Raw genomic sequence first — 14,770 nt, forward strand, 5'->3', positions numbered from 1 at the left:
ACACCTATGACCATCTAAACTTCGACAAAGCTGAAAAAAGCAAGCAATGGGGAAAAGACTCCCTATGCAATAAATCCTATTGGCATAACTGGCTAGCCATATGCAGAAGATTTAAAATGGACACCTCCCTTACACTATGAACAAAAAATCAAGTCAAGATGGATTAAAGACTTAAATATTAAACTCAAAACTATAAAAACTCTGGAAGACAATGTAGGTGATACCATCCTGGACACAGGAGGAGACAGAGATTTCCTGACAAAGATATCAAAAGCAATTGCAGCAAAAATTGACAAGTGGAATCTAATTAAATTTAAGAGCTTCTGCACAACAAAGAAACTAACAACAGAGTAAATAGACAACCTACAGAATAGACAAAAACACTGGCAAACTGTGCATCTGATGAAGGTCTAATATTCAGCATCTATAAGGAACTAAAACAAATTTACGAGACAAAAACAAACAACCCCATTAAAAAATGAGCAAAGAACATGAACAGCCTGGAAGATCGAGGCTGCAGTGAGCTGTGGAATGCCACTACATTTCAGCATGGGAGATGGAGTATAACTCTGTCTCTCACACACAAAAAGACCTCTCTCTCTCTCTGCATAATGAAGAAGACATTGGCTTTAAGCTTACACAGCTAGCCTCACCTTTAAGATATTTTTCTGGGCAATCTTGTTTTGTCTGAGCCCTTACCTAAGTCCTATTTTGTCTCAGCAAATAATGGTGTTGGGACCTAAGTTCTGTTCCTTTGGGATGTAAATATCACCTGAGTCATGTTTTTGAAAGTGCAAATTTAAGAGTTGACTAGCTAACAATTGTTTAGAATAGTGTAAAGGGAAAAGATAAACTATTTGAAATCTGACGGAGGAAGGGTTTATGAAGCTATGAAATTTGCCTCTGAGTGTCTCTGTCTACATGTTTATATATGTCATGTGTTTGTGATATTTCACTATCAAAATATATGAAAGAGAATTGTCTTAAAGAAAAAGTAAACACTTAAGTATTTTATCAAAAAAATAGAACCTAGGTCAAATGCCTTTTAGTTCATATGACTTGGCTACATCTTTCACAAATAATACTAGTTGAATATTGTTGGTTTAATAAAAACAACTATGTCTTCTAAGTTATTGAAAAAAACTACATGTATTTAACTTTATGGATTTTGCTTTTATGATACTTGCCTAACACACAGTAATATAAAAATTATGAAGAGAAAAATTAACTTGAGATGAAGGCTAGTTTTGTTTAATGAACTATTCAAGCATAATTGTTAAGAATAAATTAAGTGAATGTAAATGTGATAAAAGGTCATAAGTGAACTTTTCATAGTTTCAAAATTCTTTTCAGTAATTTAAAATCTTAAAGTCGTGTTATGGTAAATTAACTAATATGTAGTCATAAAATTTCAGAGTCATTTCTAAGTAAGTTAAAATACTGAAACATTATTAAATAAAAGTTTCAGTTTATATATATTGGCATCTTATATTTATATGGTACAGAAAAGCTAAATATATTTAGATCTGTTAATAAACAAAAAAAATTGAGAACATATCTCTAAAAATCATGAAATGGTTTTTATCTACACTGGTATAAAATAGTTCAAAATTACTTACTTCCTAAGTTTTTCACTGAAAATTAGGATTACTAAGAATTAAAATTAAAATTAATATATGTAATTGAGATTATAAATATAAGAAAAACAATTCTACATATTAATTGTATGAGAAAAGTGGGATTGTTACAGTAGGTAGCCAGGCAGACATGTGCAAGGCAGGAGAGGGCCTCACTCATAACCCACAGGAATGTCAGGTGACAATCAGGTGATGGTCAGTTGGTTGTTAAACTATGTCTCTAAAAGAATAATTGCTTGCAGCCAATGCCAGGAAAAAGCAGTCTCTCAATAGATGGAAAATACCTGAGGTTAGTGATCAGCAGCTTCCTGATAAGATCTCAGGAGTTGGGCAAGTGGTCTTAAGCATGCGCACTAAGAGGCAAAATTGTGGTGTTTAACTGGTATGTGACATTCCTCTAGGAACACTTGACCGGTAAGGGAAAAATGCCTCAAAGGAGCATGCATACAACTTCAGTAAACACACTGTGTATGTGGCCCCTCCCAAGTGCTGGCAGGCCACTGCATGGCCCACCCCTAAGGAAATATCAAAGGAGGAGAAACACAAATTTTGGAACCATGCCAATATATAAAAAAACCCAAGTCAGGGGTCAGAAAGGGCACTTGGATTTCTCAAGTTGCCGGATTGGCCTTTTTCCAGGTATACTTTATTTTCTTTCATTCCTACTCTAAAACTTTTTAATAAACTTTCACTCCTGCTCTAAAACTTGCCTTGGTCTCTCACCCTGCCTCATGGACCTCAGATGACTTCTTTTCTCTGAGGAGGCAAGAATTAAGTCTGCGGCAGACTCATTGGACTTGCTGCTGCTAAAATACTTTGGTGCTGTGATGTGGATACATTCCCAAGTGGCAAGAAACTTCTATGTTTTGCCTTCTTCAGCTGGAAACATTCAATGCCTGTAACATGGTTTTTTTCTCTCCTTTTGCTCCTGCTTACTGACCAATTCCCAGAACAATTCATCTCTGCCACAGTGGCTCTTCTCTGGCCAGCTGATCTCTCTGCTCACCATGATGGGTGTCTTGTGGGAATGGGAAGAACCTTGGAGTCTACACTGAGGAGACCTGAGATACTAATGGCCCTTTTGGATGACAGGCTAACGGGTGTTGTAGGGCTGAAGCCTAAGACCATGAAATATCTGGGAATTCCTCGGCTTTTGCAACTAAAATCAGCTCTTTCCCAAAACCCACACCACCTATTCTCTTGTTTTCTTTATCTGTATTCTAAAATGTACTTGCATACTCATCAGACCATCCACCATGGGTGTAAGTCTGCCTTTCCTCTGCTTTTACTTTGTGTGCTACATGACTTCCTTCTCTGCCTTAACAAACACTGCCTGTTTGTTATTTGTGTTCCCATGGCTCTTGCTGTTTGCCTGGCAGCCAACAGACAAGTTCTTTTGCTGGTATCCTCTGAGATTTATACTTGCTTTTACCTTATTAGCTCAGATGACCTCCACCCCTTCCCTTGTCTGTTGACTCACTGCTAGGACAGACCCTACTTGGATCCCTGCCTCTTCCAGCTTCTTTTGACCTACCAGGTGCTTTTTGTCCATTATGTTCCAGAACTAAGGTTTTTGGTGGCTTTTGAAGTAGTTTGTCCATCTGCATAGGGCCTCACTCTGTGGACCTTTAAGAAATGCACCTACTTGCTTTTTTTGATTCAGTACCCTTCTTGAAGGGGTAAAATTCTTAATTTGCCATATGCAAACCCTTATTCCAAGCCCCAAGTCCTCCAGAGGTCCTCGTTTATGTCAAGAGAGCAAATAAACGTTCCCTATGGAATCCAAGGGCTGCTGTTTTTGCGAGCATATGAAAGCTTTCTATGAGTATCTCTCTCACTTCCTCCCACTATCTCCTGTAGCAAAGTGATTGTCCTGTCCAGTTAAAAATTTGTTCTGCATGTTACCCCAGGAAGACAAGGAACCCCAAATACAAATTTTCCTCCATTCCTCTAATCACTTTCATGCTTTTCTCAATACACTTCAGGGTCATATTCAAAAGGAGGAAAGTCCTGCCCATCTGTGGCACCTAGCTAAAAATCAGGTTTCTCATCTTTAAATAAAATGGATTATGGGAATATGAGAAAAAGAGATACTCATTTTGTTGCTAGGATGCTCTGAACAAGAGTCACTTTAAGATCTTAGAGACCAAGATATAGACTGGATCAAGACCACAGGCAGAAGAAACAAAAGGACCCATAGGACAGAGATGAAGTCTGATCCCAGACTTTAGGCACAGAACAGATTACCATTAGAACAGAGATGAAGGCAAGGTTAGGGGTACTGGGAAAGAAAAGTTCATTCTGGAACACCAAGGGTGAATAGGGGGCCCCTTGTTCATTCTGGTATTTTCTCCATTCTCAGGTGGACAATTGTGATGAAATGAAACCTTAAGTGTATCTGGTGAGACAAGTTCATGCTGGAACCCTAAGGATGAATGGAGGATGCTCTGTTCAAGAAAGGATACTAGGAAATAAGAGGGGATATCTCTTTTTTTTCTCCTCTGCTTTCTCTTTGCAGATGGGTAATAGCATCTCCATACCACAGGACATGCCCCTCAAATATAGCCTCAAAAACTCGGAAAAGTTTGATTCCCCCAAATCTTGAAACAAACAACTAGGTTTCCTTTGTAATACTGTGTGGCCTAAATACAAACTGGGGAAAAATTACAAAAGTCAGTCATAGAACCCAGTCAATGCCCTTATACAGAAAATCCTCAAATTAAACTCCTCAGTGTTTTATAAAAGAGCAGAATAAAGAATAAATACAGACTAAGAAGAAGAAGAAACATGGACAAGAGGCAGGCTCAGCTATTGACTGGTTTACCAGGCCTGTAGTCCACTTCAGATTGTCCTCAGAATACCCTTGCAAGTAACTGTCATCATCAGTGTGAGAAGCCAGGCCACTGGAAGGCAAACTTCGCCAGTGGGATAAATGGAAAAAAGCCCTACCTGACTTGGCCTGTCTGTTGCAAGCTTGGCCACTGGAAACAGGATGGCCCTGAGGTCCGAAGGGCCCTGGGACAGAATCCCAAGCCCTGATGGCCTTGAGCTGAAGGGGTTCTCTCTTCCAGCTGGCTTCCAAATCAGATATGATTATCAACAGAACAAAGCCAAGAGAAACCCTACAGGTAGGAAGTAAAATTACAAATTTCTCTTTTGGGTTTAAGAGCTGCCTACTCTGTGCTAATCTTCTCTGAACCACTGTCCTCCGAATCCTGTTGGGTAATAAGGGCAAATGGCACCCCATACCTCCAAAATAAAAGACTCATACTCCTTTGAGGTAAAAACATACTTTCCAAAATGGGTGCCTGCTTAATATTTCTCCAACATCTAAATTCATCTGTTATTTACACATAAATCTTTAACCAATAATGATAACCTAGAAATTCCAACCTCAGGGGTTTAGAAAGAACCCACACTTATCTTGACAAGTCCTAGCAAACATTTGTCTGAACAATCTTTTATCGCCAGATAAACTGGGGATAACTTCTACAGTAGGTAGATAACCTTGTCTGCTCCCCTCTTTACTGGACTCACACAGCAACATGTAGTAAAATTATAACTTCCTAACAGAAGAAAAAAGACTTCTGTCTAATTAAAAAGTTATAAAAGTAAATAAGTATTTTTGGTAAGGAAGGTAGTAAAGAAAAGAGATTTTGTATAAAAAGAGATCTTGCATGGTAAATTCTTGTCTTAAACTGAAATAAATGGTTGTTTAAAAAGAGGAATGTTTAGGACAAGTCAAAAAGTCCAAACATGTCATAAACGGTCCATGTAAGCCATAAGAGGATACATAAAATGGAATTTGTGAAAGTAATGTAGTACAATTTTAAAGGGTATTAGGAGTACTGAATGCTTTAAGGTCATAAACTGATGCTATGAATTTTAATAACTGTACAAATTGCCTGCTTTAAAATCATTAAATTCTAGGGAAGGACTGGGAACATTAGGAGTCAGCTATGTCCCCTAGCTATCCTGGAAAAAGTCAGACTTTTATTTTGTATTGACATCTTCACCTGTCTTAAAATGCAAGGAACCTTCTATGTTTGTGGTCACTTAGCTTGCCAATGCTTCTCTACTAGCTGTATTGGAACTTATTCCACAGGCTATGTATTCCTGCATATCTTCATAGCCCTTGGCAATCTCTTTCTTTCAGTACCAATCTATAGGCATTCCATTTTGCCCAGGGTAAGGAGGGTTATCCAGTTAATTCCCCTTCTCATGGGACTTGGCATTATAGCTGGTACAGGACCTGGAATTGCAGGAATTACAGAAGTCATCTTGACCTATAGCCAACTCTCAAAGAAAATAGCCAACAAGATTGACACCATGGCTGAAACTTTAGTAACTGTGCAAGAACAAATGGGCTCTTTAGCAATCATAGCCATCCAAAGTTGTTGAGGAGTAGATATGTTAATGGCAGCACATAAAGGAATTTGTTTAGCCTTAGATGAAGAATGTTGCTTTTAGGTAAATAAATCCACAGATGTACACGACAACATCAGACAACTCCTAAATGAAGCCTCTCGTTTATGGGAACAAGCCTCTTAGTATTGCTTAAATTGGAAAAGAACCTGGAAATGATTCTCCTGGTTTCTTCCCTTTTTAGGCCTACTTGTTACTCTCTTATTCTTGCTCCTTTTTGGTCCATGTCTTCTAAACCTAATAATGTGATTTGTCTCTTCTCATCTTTAGACCATCAAGCTCCAGATAACCCTCAGTGAGGGATACTGGCCTCTCAATATTTAAGAGCCACCCTTCTATAAAGGACCCCTAGAATGCCCATTAGTGGGACACAGCAGAGGCAAAATTCTGCCCCTGTCTCCCTTGAACCTGGCTGAATAGCACTTTCACCAACCCACAGAGCCACACTGCCCTGACAGCTAGAAAGAGTTCAAAACCCATGAAACAACCACCACGGTCCCTTTGTCATCAGGAAGCAGTTACAGAAGACTGACCTCTGTCTATTTTCCCAAAGAATTGGGTCACAGACTCTTGAGTGGGGGAAATGTTAGGTAACTAGGCAGGCATGAGTCAGACAGGAGAGTGCCCCCCATACTCAGGAATGTCAGGTGCCCATCAGGTGATTGTTAAAGTCTCTCTTTAAAATAATAATTGGTTGCAGCCCACACCAGGAAAAGGCAGTCTCCCAACAGATAGAAAACATCTGAACCTGGTGATAAGCAGATTTCTGATAAGATTTCGGGAGTTAGGCAAGCAGGCTTAACCATGGATACTAAGAGGAAAAATGGTGAAATTTAACTGATATATGACCTCTCCCTAAAAACATTCAACTGGTAAGGGAAAAATGCCTCAAATGAGCATGCACACAATTTCAGTAAACACGGTGAATGTGGCCCATCCCAGGAGCTGGCAGTTTACTGTGCTTGTAGACAGACTGCCTCAAGGAAACACCAAGGGAGGAGAAATGCAAACCCCCCAAGCATGCCAATGTGTAAGTACCCCGAGTCGAAGTGTGGATGAGGTACTTGGAGCTCTCAAGTTGCCTGCTTTTGCCTCCTCCAAGTGTACTTTACTTCCTTTCATTCCTGCTCTCCCTCTGCCTTATGCCCCTCAGCCAAATTCTTTGCTTCAAGGAGGCAAGTATCAAGTTTGCCGCAAACCTGTTGGATTTGCCACAGCTAATGGAATGTTTTTTTCAAGTTTATAAAAAAGAGATTAAAATATGTTTTTATTAGAGACAATATAAATGTATCTACTTTAAAGGTTACTTAAAGTTTGTTTCAAAATGAAGGAAAAATTATATATATGTATAACGAAATGAATTTAGGCTCAGCATGGTGACACACATCAGTAATGCAAGCACTTTGGGAGGTGGAAGCAGGTGGATTACTGGACCAGCCTGGACAACACAGTGAGATGAAAGAGAAAGAAAGAAAGACAGAAAGAGAGAGAGAAAGACAGAGAGGAGAGAGAGAGAAAGAAGGAAGGAAGGAAGGAAGGAAGGAAGGAAGGAAGGAAGGAAGGAAGGAAGGAAGGAAGGAAGGAAGGAAGGAAAAAAGAAAAAGAGAGGGAGGGAGGGAGGGATGAAGTGAGGAAGGAGAGAGAGAAGGAAGGAAGAAAAGAAGGAAGGGAGGGAGGGAAGGAAAAAAGGAAGGAAGGAAGGAAGCAAGGAAAGAAGGAAGGAAGGGCATAAGTTGATCTGATATGTTGGAGGGAGAAAAAAATACGAAAGTTTTGTAAGAGGTTGTAAAACGGTGGAAATCTTATTTGGTCAAAGCTCATTAATATTAGATGCATTTGTTTATAAGATTTTATTAAAATTAGCCTTAGTACTGATAACACACTAATATAAAATGAAATTCAACTTCCTCCTTTGAACAAGTATTTCATGTACTATTAGTAAGTGACAGTAAAAGATTTGGGGGTTTCGTCAGTAAACTCACAAAAGGAATGGAGGGAGAGTTAGATTCTGTTGGGCTCATACTATTTCATTGGATCTTTTGATTTTGGGGGAATAGTCTCTCTAAAAGAGTACAGGATTTTTCTTTTTAAAGTATTTGAAATATCACTCTGGCTAAATGAATTGATCTGTGGTTCTATTTTGATATTAAACATTTTAAATTTTTGATATTTCACATACTTCCCCAAATCAGATTTCAAATTCTAAAGTTGTTTATATTTAAATGTGACATTAATATGTGCTCCAAAATTGTATGATATTCCTAAATTCTTATATGTTTTGGTATATATTATCAGCCATAATTATGATTGTTATGTTAAGTTGTTGTATGCCACATAAATAACCAAATTTTCTTGTCAATTGTATCTTTAGCCATGGCTATCTGAAGTCGTTTGTCAAAAAGTGGTTTGCAATTGGCTACAGTCCAAATTTTGCCTTTTTAAGATAGAAAATTATTTAAAAAGACATTGACCAGTCCTCTTGAATACAGAAGATCATACACTTGGACTGTTTAAAAAGTTTCACAATTTAATTAAATAGCTGATGCATTCATAAGAATTGGTAACACAACATCAAACAGAACAATAATTAATTACATGGAATTGAACTAGTAGTGGACTGAAATAATTTTTATGACTTTTTTTAAGAGTACTAATTCTTTTTATATGATGTTTTCCAGAGTCAAAAAAACCTTTCTTCTTTTGATCTATAGCTCACAGAAATTGGGTAAAGCACATATTTGTGAGGAAAATTAAAATGTTTGCTTTTCTCTTAAACTGACTTCTCCAGAATTTGGGGACTGTTTCTGAGTATTCTTGATTTATGGAAATATAGTCATTTGTATAAATTCAATAAGAATATGTTTTTTTTTTTTTTTTGCAACAGTTGAAGACATTGGTTTTTGTTTGTTTGTTTGTTTTATTTACCAGGGCTTTGACTGGAATGGTGTATTTTAAGATCTGACTACACTACTTTGAGGAATTACGGTTGACCTCATGGAGCTGATAAAAAAAAGCCATTTGGAAAGACTGGCCTGGTACCTTGTCTACACAGTTCTCTTAAAAATTCCTGATCTTGTGGTAAGTAACGAATGTCACCTCCTGACAGGCCCAGGAACCTCAAGATATTTTGGGATGGCAAAATAAGATCATTTCACCCAATTTGTATAGGCACAGTCTCATTGTGAATCACCGTCTTTGCTTCTTGACCTAGAAAGGCTTTTACAAGTCTAATAAGTTATACCTTATGAAAAACGTTCCAGAAAAGCCAATTTTAAAATGCCATATGGCCATTCACTATCTCTGTTGCACTTTATGCAAATAATCATGCCAAGTATAACACCAAAACTTGCTTTGCAAGTAAATTGGTCTTACTAAGATTTCTATTTGGTAAAAATTGGGAACTAAAGAGAGAACTATTTTGTTTCAGAGGAAAACTATAAGATACCTGTTATTAGATTCCAGCCCTAACCATTGTTTTTGAGTTTTTATTAGTTTCCTAGTTAGAATCTGAACTCTGGAGTGTAGAATCTGAACTCTGGAGTGATGTGTGATTTTGCCCTAAATACATTATTCTTCTGCAATGCTTTCTATGAAAAATTTTAAGAAAAGGAGAAAATATAAAAGAAAATAAAATTGTAGGACTCTTTAAATGTATTATAACAAGGGAGAAGTTAAGCCTTGGAGACTGCTTTACATAGCATGTTTGCAATTGTGCTTCTCAGATTATAGGTTAACTCTCTTCCTCGGTTCTTGTTCTGTAAATGACTAGGACAGACCAGAGACCAGACCTCCCCTTCATTTTAATCACTGATCTTTGTTATAGATTAACTGCCTCCTTCATTATCCTCTACATAACTCAGACCAAATGGCACCCAAGACCCTGTGTAGGTTATATCTTCAGTGTGGAATGTTAAATATACCCTTCCAAAAGAAAAAAACCACTTTGACTGGGTGCAGGGCTCACCCCTGTAATCACAGTACTTTAGTATTTTAGGAGGCTGAGGCAGGAGGATTGGTTGAGGACAGGAGTTTGAGACCAGCCTCGGGCAGCATAGAGACATGCTGTTTCTACAAATTTTTTAAAAAGTTTGCCAGGCGTGGTGGCACATACCTGTAGTCCCAACTACTCTGGAAGCTAAAGTAGGAGAATCACTTGAGCCTGGGAATTGAAGGCTGCCGTGAGCCGGGATCACACCACTACACTCCAGCCTGGGTGACAGAGCAAGAACCCGTCTGGAAAAAAAAAAAAAAAAAAAAAAAATTAAATGTTGAAAAGACCAACTAAATTAATCAAATCATTGTAACTAGACATTAAGCATTAAATAGAAAGATACTGAACATCTTTTAAACTTCCCTAAATTTTGTCTTTATAATTCAACCCAAACTTCTACAGCTCAGAACACTGACTTCCATTCTTTGGAATCTGAGCTTTCCGGGCAGTCAGCCCTTACATTTTGTGCTTGAATAAACTCTCTTTAAACTAGATGCTGACCTTTTAGATTATTTTTGGTTGACAAGACAAAGAAATTAAAATGAACTTTTCAATTGCACTTTAAAGTTTATCAAGATTCTAAGCCTATATATTCATTTAATCCTCACAACAAGCCTGTAGGTATAGTTACCAACCTTGTTTTAGAGATGAGAAACTGAATCTTCAAGAATTTAATTAATTTTTCTAAGCTAATACAGTTAGCAAATAATGAAAGCAGGATTGATTTGGGGTCTCTTAATGCCTAAACCAGCCCTCTTTTCATTACAACAGCATTTTCCAATGTGTGTTCGCTGGAACTGTATTATGAGCAGAGTGAAAAAGAGACCCTGTGCTAAATTAAGTTCTATAAATGTTGAAATAAATAACATTTTCTGTATTTTCTAACCAGGTGACTCCTCATAATTTATAATATGCTATCAAATAATTTGAATTCTTTTTTTATTTTTTCTTTAATTTTATTTTTACTTATTTTTATTTTTTGAGATGGAGATTCACTCTTGTTGCCCAGGCTGGACTGTAATGGCATGATTTCAGCTCACTTCAACCTCCGCCTCCCGGGTTCAAGCGATTCTCCTGCCTTAGCCTCCCGAGTAGCTGGGATTACAGGTGTCTGCCACCACATTTGGCTAATTTTGTATTTTTAGTAGACACGGAGTTTCTCCATGTTGGTCAGGCTGATCTCAAACTCCAGACCTCAGGTGAGCCACCCACCTCCGCCTCCAAAAGTGCTGGGACTACAGGCCTGAGCCACCATGCCTGGCAAATCAATTTTATGTAAGTTTGGGTTTGTTTTATGGCAGAGTAAACCCTAAAACTAAAGTTCCTTAGAAATTTCTCTGGGAAATGCTGGACTTTGTGATTCTACACTCCAGAGTTCAGATTCTAACTATCAGTGAAAGAATATCACTGAGTCTGCTTGGAATATGGACTAAGAAAAATACCCCTACTTGGGAGAGTCATTGAGAGCCTATGGTGGATAAATAAAAATGATGCTTTTAATTAATATCAACTATTAGAGAAAACTGGTAATCAACAGGTTAAACATCTATCTGCCCCTTTGCCTTGTGTAGATGCAAATGAAATATGCAAAATATTTTCTAAAATAGTGTGTGATACTAAAATAACCTAAACTTCAGATGCCATTTGAGAGCCCAAACTGCTGGGGTGGTTTGGGGTAAGCATAGACAGATTTTCAACATTGAACATTACAGCAATTTCTTCTCCAAGTTAGTTTTATTATACCTGATACAAGATTTTAAAAAATGAGGCTGGGCGCAGTGGCTCAAGCCTGTAATCCCAGCACTTTGGGAGGCCGAAGTGGGTGGTTCACGAGGTCAGGAGATCGAGACCATCCTGGCTAACACAGTGAAACCCCGTCTCTACTAAAAATATTTTTTAAAAAATTAGCCAGGCATGGTGCTGGGTGCCTGTAATCCCAGTTACTCCGGAGGCTGAGGCCGGAGAATGGTGTGAACCCGGAAGGCAGAGCTTGCAGTGAGCAGAGATCACACCAACTGCACTCCAGCCTGGGTGACAGAGTGAGACTCTCTCAAAAAAAAAAAAAAAAAAAAAAAAAAAAGATTTTTAAAAATGGAATTGCTCTCTTATTTCAGACTATACTCATATTCTTGAGCTTCTAAAAGTTCTCTTTTTTATTTGAAATGAAAACAATTACTGCAGTGTATTATGGTGAATTACATCTAAAAATCCAAGCCATTTCTGCAGCAAATTCTATTTAACTGTCCTAATATCCTCTTTTAATATGGGTTTCACTAGAGAGATAAAAAATTAAATGTTTGCCAGAGTGATGCATTAATAACTCAAAACCCTTAATTATAGCAGTGCCCAATTTAATTAAATCCTACATTACAAACTGTCGGCCTTCATATCATGGACCCCAAGTTGAATGGTTTATAGCTGAGCTATTAAAAAAGTTATTTCATATTTCAGAATATGATACAAGTTCTTCACTTAAGAGAGAATAATCTTTGTTTTCAACTGGAAAAAAATACTCTATACAAACCCAACATTGACAATGTAGGCATAGTTTTATTTCATTAAAAATATTCTTGCACACTTCTTTGATAATTTCTGTTACCCTAAATTAGTAACTTTTGAAAATGAAACAAAAGATACCAGAAAGGAAGATAAAGAAGGTGTCTCATGTAAATTTTCTCTATATAAATATAAAGAACTTAATTTAAATTTTAAGAACTAAACGAATAGCAATCTGTGTATTCAAATACTACTTGTTTTTAAAGTGATATTGATTCTCTGAAAAAGCTCTTAAACTCTACTCTTTTTTCTGCCTTATCACATGATTATTATGGGTCTCAGGATTAGAATAATGGATTACAAACTTGAGCATGAATGAGAATCACCTGGAGGGCTTGTTAAAAACAGATTTCTGGGCCCCTTTCACATAATTTCTGATGCAGTAGCCTGGGAATAGCTCAGAAATTTTATTTCCTACAAGTTTCTAGGTAATACAGATTCTCCTGGTCCTTTTTTACTCATGGTGGACTCCTCTGACAACTGATAGCTTAGGCTAAGGAGAAGACTCAGAGTTTGCACAGCCACACATGACAGTCAGTGTGGCGGCTGATCATTTCAGAAAGACAGCCATGGATTTAGGGTGGGGATTTGAGTCAGAAGGCTTTCACTGTTATAGAGACTGCATTTAGCCATGTGGGCAATAAATCAATTGTGCCTACATAATGAAGTCTCCATAAGACTGGATCCTAAACCTCAAGTGAACTTCGGGGTTGGTAATACCCCAGGCATATTTTTACACATGAATATCAGCAGGTAATAAATCCTGAGGACAATGCAAATTTCAAATTTAGAACTCTCCGGTAGTCAGCCCTAAGAGTCTCTCTCTTTAGCTGATTCTAGTTTGTAAGCTTTCCCCTTAATAACTACATCCATGAGTATAAATACCCATAAGTATAGTAGCTCTCAGTGCATTCCATGGGTCTTTTTAGTGAATTATTAAACATGAGTGTGGTTTTAAAAGTTGTCTTGTAGGACTCTCTTTTTTTAACTTCGGACTCTTCCCTGTAACTCTAATTTCTTGCAGCTGGGGTCAGAAGTTTTGGGCAGATTTGACATTCTGGAGAACTGTGCCTTAAACCTCAAAGTCCAGTTTACTCTAGGTTTGGGGGTGGGAAAATGAAAGAGGGGAAGTGAATAAAAGAAAGAAAGATGGTGAGGAGAGTGAGAGAGAGAGAAAAAAAAGTGGCCACGGGATGCCATGAATGAGGGTGAAACCACTTTATTTGTGCCTCAGAGGATACTTTTACCCCCAGTACAGGTGTCCCTCAATATCTGTGGGTGATGGGCTCCAGGACCCCTGAAGACATGAAAATTTACTTATGCTCAAGTCCCTGATATAACAAGGTGTAGTATTTTCATGTAACTTGCACATATCTTCCCGTCTATTTTGTTATCTTTACTTATTATACCTAATAGCAATTAAATACTGTGTGAATAGTTGTTACACTATGTCGTTTAGAAAATAATGACAAGAAGAAAAAGTCTGTACATGTTCAGGAGAGACATACTCATCTATTTTCTTTTTAAAAATATTTTCAATCTGCGGTTAGTGGAATCTAGGGATGTAGAGCCCATGAGTATGCAGGAACCACTGTATTAGCTTTTCGCCATATACCACTAATCTCCGTATCACTGTAGCTAGTTACACCTCCTAGGAGACAAAAGAAAACCTGAGTGAAGGCTTTTGGTGTTGCCATCTTCAGTATGCTAATATAATCTATCTCCTAGATTTCTATGTATCTCAAAATCTACAATACTACATCATATAAATTCCTGTGCTTTAGACATCCTATGGTTTCTGGAATATTTTAAGTATTGAAGGATCCAGAAACATTATATCAAAAAGTTAGATAGTATCCATTTTATGTATTAAAAGTGAAAGAAAATCATCTGTTTTTTTTTTTTTATATATGCTTGTCACAAGAGCCCGCACTAGCTCCAAACAAGATATAAAAATGCCAACAGAATACTTCTCCTTTGACATAGAGAGAGCTTCTATAAAGGGAGAAAAAGTTGGCTGAGTACTCTTCAGTTCTTTAGGGGTTGTGTCAGGGGGTGTCAGGGGTGGGAGAAGGTCCACTTATTCTTTCTCCTCAGTAAAGATTACTCTAATACTGTTAAATTTATTTATTCTTTCTCCTCAGTAAAGTTTACTCTAATA

The 14,770-nt window shown here is 37.5% G+C and overlaps 1 long non-coding RNA gene across 1 annotated transcript in view; it reads right to left on the reverse strand.

Moving 5' to 3' along the window:
* LOC119627282 (uncharacterized) overlaps positions 1-14,770 on the reverse strand; it is a 556,990-nt gene that overhangs the window by 75,583 nt on the left and 466,637 nt on the right. Inside the window, exon 3 of the long non-coding RNA XR_005243430.2 lies at positions 10,174-10,295. This is a non-coding gene — a long non-coding RNA (uncharacterized lncRNA). The remainder of the gene's footprint in view (positions 1-10,173; positions 10,296-14,770) is intronic.

Source organism: Chlorocebus sabaeus, chromosome 14 (genome assembly GCF_047675955.1).
Source record: "Chlorocebus sabaeus isolate Y175 chromosome 14, mChlSab1.0.hap1, whole genome shotgun sequence".
Classification (NCBI taxonomy): domain Eukaryota; kingdom Metazoa; phylum Chordata; class Mammalia; order Primates; family Cercopithecidae; genus Chlorocebus; species Chlorocebus sabaeus.